Source organism: Silene latifolia, chromosome Y (assembly GCF_048544455.1).
Source record: "Silene latifolia isolate original U9 population chromosome Y, ASM4854445v1, whole genome shotgun sequence".
Lineage (NCBI taxonomy): Eukaryota > Viridiplantae > Streptophyta > Magnoliopsida > Caryophyllales > Caryophyllaceae > Silene > Silene latifolia.
In genome coordinates, this window is record NC_133538.1 from 52,206,582 (window position 1) to 52,212,309 (window position 5,728).

At 36.3% G+C, this 5,728-nt stretch overlaps 1 long non-coding RNA gene across 1 annotated transcript; it reads right to left on the minus strand.

Moving 5' to 3' along the window:
• Positions 1–1,941: 1,941 nt before the first annotated feature.
• LOC141634168 (uncharacterized) lies at positions 1,942–3,199 on the minus strand. Its single transcript, XR_012538925.1, has 3 exons — positions 3,104–3,199; positions 2,387–2,487; positions 1,942–2,273 (listed from the first exon to the last, which is right to left on the minus strand). It is a non-coding gene; the product is annotated as an uncharacterized LOC141634168 (long non-coding RNA).
• Positions 3,200–5,728: the final 2,529 nt, after the last annotated feature.

Here is a 5,728-nt window from a genome sequence, read left to right on the forward strand (position 1 = left end):
TGACTAGGCTTAGTTTAGCTACGTAGGAACGTAGTTTTATCACTTTGTCGACTTGCTTGATGGTAGAGCTTGAGAAATGCTTTGAAAATGACTCAAAACGACCTCTAAATGCTTCAGTTTCACTTTTATTCTTTCCTTTTGCAAAGGATGTACCTTCTACCTTGGGGCAAGACACCATGGAGGTTGACGTTGATCCCTTTTTGACCCAGGTAGTTCACGGGGAGGAAATGGAGGAGGAAGAGGAGGTGGCCCGAAGGGCAAACGTGAGGAGGAGAGGGTGCCAGCTTGTGCTTGCGCCTCAGTGGGCAGACAAATTGATTGGTTGACATCTCATTTAGTCAGCGGAGAGTCACTTGTTGTACCGAGTGGCAAGGAGCATGGTAAACTTCGACCTTGTCTTTATATTAAACCAATTATATTTATCTGTTTTATCTTTGCTAAGAAGCTAATAAAACCTTGAAAATTCAGGGGTCGGGAACATAAGGTCCTTTTTTGGGTACACGACCATGATGGAGGCCTATGAGAAGTAGTCGAAGGAGGAGAAGGCAATCGGATCCTTGGTGAGTAGCTGGCGAGAGATCAAAGGGAAGAAGATTCGGGGCAATATGTGCCTGATTTGAGCATTCCTAAACCGCTTCTGGGACATGACTTCGAATTTCCATATGCCTTTTGGAGAGGTCGGGGTCACTTTGGAGGACTACGGCATGATCTTCGACTTGCCTTGCGGAGATGAGCTGATAGTTTGGCCCGCGACGGCCATGAGGGCAAATTCAGCCGAGGCTAGAGGTTTGATCGGCTAGAACCTGACCAAGGCTGCGGCTAGGGTATCTGGCCTAGTCCCGAGTTCTTACGTCAAGGAATACTTTGACGGTAAGACTCCGGCGAGAGTTCAGATGACTTCAGGTAGTGAGATGGTGCCTCCTCCACCATGTACAACTGAGCAGTGAGCCGGACTCTGGCTCTGGTGGTTTCTGTCCTTGATTTACTTCGAAGACAAAGGGGAGAGGTTGTCGACGAAGCTTCTTTCCTTCCTTGCTAACTTGAGTAGCCTAGGTCGTTGGTACTGGGTTACTCCTAGCTTTGCGGTCCTTATATGGTACATGAGGGCCATGGTTCGTCTCGAACTAATGGAGAAGGGGACTTCTCCTGCTACTGTCGGTCCAGGTCTCATTTTGGAGGTATAAACCTTCCTTTTTCTTTTGTCATTTGATGATAAATCCGCTTATAAATGAAAGATCATTTGAAAGAATGAATCTTGAATTGAGATGAATTTTTATTTGAACTTGAATTTGAAAATATTTTTTTGGAGAGATTTTTTGCTTTCTTTTTTTTTAGCTTGAAATCTTGAAATTGAATTTTTGAACTTGAACTTGACTTTGACATTGAAATTTTGAACTTGAATTTGTTTGAAATTTTTGAACTTGAATTTGATTGAATTTGTTTGAAATTTTTGAACTTCAATTTGATTAAATTTGTTTGAAATTTTTAAATTTGAGTTTGATTTTGAATTAAAATTTTTAAATTTAAGTTTGATTTTCACACTACTACAATAACCATTAAGGAGAACGGTCAAGCACCGTTCTAAATGCGTCTTTCAACCGGCCTGTGGCCAAGCGTTCTTTTTGACATATGAGAACGGTTGGTAAATGGTCAACCCGTGCTCGTTGTTATTTCAAATAGCACGGTTGCTAATGGGAACTGCTCTCATTGATATTTCAAACAGCACGGGTGTAAAAGGGGACCGGGCTCTTTGTTAAGGCGTTCTCTTTGACAGGGGTGTTTGGCGCCATTGTTGATCCTTTTCAAAGAGAACGGGGGATGATACAACCGTTCCCTTTGATTCTTACATTTTTTTTTAATAATTCTATTTTTATCGTAACTCCTACACGATTCAACCGTATAGCTCATAGAAATTAAACCTGTTACAATTCAGAAACTTCAGCAAGTTTTACGCAACAAATAACTTTCAAATTTAATTTGAATCCATAAGGAAAAATCATTGAGCAAATATACAAAGTCTTATCATATTTTTAAGAGGTAACAAATATCAAAGATACGCTACCTTCTGCAAAACATAAATTAAAATTCTTATATCCTCATCACTTAGCCGCATCCATGTGCATCTTCCAAAAATTATAATCATCATCTTCATCCATCATTGCTTTCAGGCTTAAATTGGAGTGCGAACTCAGCCCAAATATTCCACAGCTCGTCAATTTGCTAACGATGTATTTCTTTTGGGCGTTAAGCATGAACTATTATACACACGACACCTAAAAAATGTAGTTAATATAGTATTTATGATGTGAAAAGTAAAATAATTACCTAAGATGGAACTGCAAAAAAAAAAAGATGCAAATGATTCAAATAAAGAAAAAAAACATACATTTGGGAGAATATTAATATATCTTCCTTTGATAATCTCCAACATATATCGGCAAACATAATATCCGCATAATACGCTCCCAACACGGGCTGCCGAGGACACTAAAATAGAAACCTATGATGAGATATACATATTATATCTATTCCCTATGACAAAAACAATTATTAAGGGTGTTAAATTCAGCTTATGGGCAACTTATGAGATCTTTAGACCTAATTTTCTATGAGTGAAATGGGTTAATAAGGCTATTTGAAGGAAGGAGGTAATATCAACAGTTTCACAACTACATTGGCTATCCAATTCAAGTGACCCACCGTTGATTAAATATGTCAAAAGGGGCCCTATTTGATTAAAAGGAAGTGTGTTGTGCAAATCTGATTTGGAATCCCATACTCATATTTATTTTCAAGTGTTGATTTTCAGCTAGAATCTATCGTCGTTAAGTATTCAAGGGAGGACATATAATCTTTGGAGGGAGGTTCATTGGTCATCTCATAGGAAATGCAAAAAAGAAACACTTGAAATATAACTGGTGTAACTACTATCTTGTTGCTACGGTTTTACACTATTTGTCATGCCAAGACAGAAACAATTGAGTATTTCGTGGAAACGTGCAGGAAAAGAGAATTCAATACTTGGTTAGTGTCCTTCATAGAACGAATGCTAGGATACGAACAGAGATCATAGCTAGTCTGAACAATTAAGAATATATAATACCTCAATTAATTTCCAAGTAAGTGGTTTCTCCTCAAACCTGGCAAGTGGATCGATAGCGTTTCTTTTCTCGAGCGCCCTATATTTTATTTAACTAAAATAAGTAATCACTTCACACAAAATTCAAAACACTTCAATATAAAAAAGCGAACAATGAGAATATTTTCACATAATTAGCCAGGAATAAATAAATAGAAAGCCCTCAACTATACGAGATCATTCACTAGCTCTTAGCAGTACAAAATTCCATTGTTAAATGCATGGTTCACTCACCACTGGTTGTTACAAAATTGTAATGAAGAATTGAGACCCATTGATGTCGGGATCTGCTTTTGCCATAGAGAGAAGGCCTACACATTGAAAGAAAACAAGGATAAATATCCGTTGCCCTAAAAAATATAATCTTCAACGAACATTTTTCAATTCAACAAGTTGTTATAACCCTTCTAGTTAGGTATTATTTCACCAACAGAACTCTCATGTCTCGATTCTAAACACATAACAACCTTTCATATAATAATCCCACTAACAAGACAACAAAAGTAGTTAAGTACCAGGTCCAATATGTTTCAACTTGAAGTTTTCATCGGGAAACTTCTCTCCGTAGATTGATTCTCGACCTCTTCCATCCCCGAGAGTGATATAACCTCCCTGAAGCATGAAGCTTGGAATAATCCTGTTGAATTTGCTTCCCTTGTAGTGCAAATGTTTCCTAGATTTGCCAATACCTTTCTCTCCAAAAATAAGCAACAAACCAATGTTCAAAACTCATTTTTTCACAAATAGTTTGATAACTCATTGGCCATGACAGAGAGCAGAACCCCCCACCCTTTTAATAAACAAAGGAGTCGGTGAAACAAAGATACACGAAAGACCAACAAAATGCTTACGCAATCCTCATTTATTTAAATAGCGCAAATTTCAAAGAATAGAAACTCGACAAAGACCTAAAAAACAACAACATATTTTCTCTAGCCATCTAGTGTATATATCAAACTCATAGCTTACGACCATTCTACCCACCGCTATTTAAAAGTTTGGAAATGAAAACAACAAGATAAATCGAGGACGAGATTGCAAACTTGCCAAAGGCACAATCTTTGAGAAATTTTATGCAATAATTAAACATAAAGGCCAAAGTCAGTAGCAAATTCACACTACAAAGCAAATACTCTAAAATAAGAAGAAGCAACTTGGAATTGGTCACATACATTCTAAAGTTCACGCCAACTTCGATATCAAATAAATCACGTATTCGAATCCTCGGCTCTAGTCCTAGTTTTAAATTCAATAATATAGAGTAAGAGCAACGAACCTTTTCGATGGAGGTGTTCTATCGAAGGCGGCGTTTCCAGATCCAATATGTCACCTCTGGTATAGAAATTCACACCTTCCTTTGACACGGTAATGGTAACTCACACAATAACATTAGCTAAGATTGCTAAGGCGATTTTGGTTATAAGAGTGTTAATCTGCGTTGCAAAGAGCATCGTGATTAAATACGGGTTTTCTCTTGCTCTTTAATTGTTTTCTAAGGAGTAATACTCATCTTATTTACTTCCCAGATTTGCACTAATAAAATAAATTGCATCCCAAGTAGTATTGGCTTAAGATAACAATTAATCGTTGCTATGTGCAAGGCAAAAAACTCAAATAAGTTACAAACAACATGCAATTAAAAAGTTAAGAGATAAGCCAAATAAATTGGAGGTCCTGATCATCTCGCATCTCACCACTACATGTGACAAATTCAAGAAGTTCAACATCCAGAGCTCAATCACTACAAAAATACATTAGACAGTGTTTGGGAACCAAGATTTGATTTAGAATGCCTCATTTTAATTCTGATTGTGAAATAATAAATTTCAAATCCAAAATCGTTGTTTGAATATAGAAATTTTAAATGTAAAATTTAAAAGCTTAAGTACATTTTTGGAAAATGATACAAGCTTCATTTGATTATGATAGTAAATTAAGCATAAACACCAGAAAAAATAAGTAACAAACCTTAATTAACACCAAATAATTATAAACTATTAATAAACAACATTCGAGTGATCCTCAAATTTGAAGTTCATCCTTTATCTTATATACGATCTCAAGAAGAGATCATCATTGAATAATCATCATCAATATGCAAAAGAAAAGGCGAAATAGCTCAAAAATTGACTAACCTTTGATGATTAATGTGAGTTTAAGAAATAATTTTTAGATTTTGACTAGAAGAGAGTGAGCATGTGATGATAGTAATGCAATTGGTGACCTGTGGTCCAGTGGAGGTGTTGCCAAGTTTTCAAATGACGGGGGGTAAGGGTGTCATTTGAAATGAGCCAGATTTGTTAAGAGATAGAATTTGGGTGAATTTGGATCAAATCCAAATCCAAATTCTATGTATATGCCAAACACTAAATTTGACCCAAATACATAATTCAGAATGAAATATTAGTTTCCAAACAGGGCATTTAACAAAGAAATGCCACAGAATCAATATATACTACTATCAACTAAAAAAAACCAAAGCTACATAAGACTTCTTTTAACACAAGTAAACCACCAAGTCAAATTTCATGCTTCTCAATGCAGGATTTCGAAACCAAATCAACAACATAAGAATTGATTAAGCTCCTA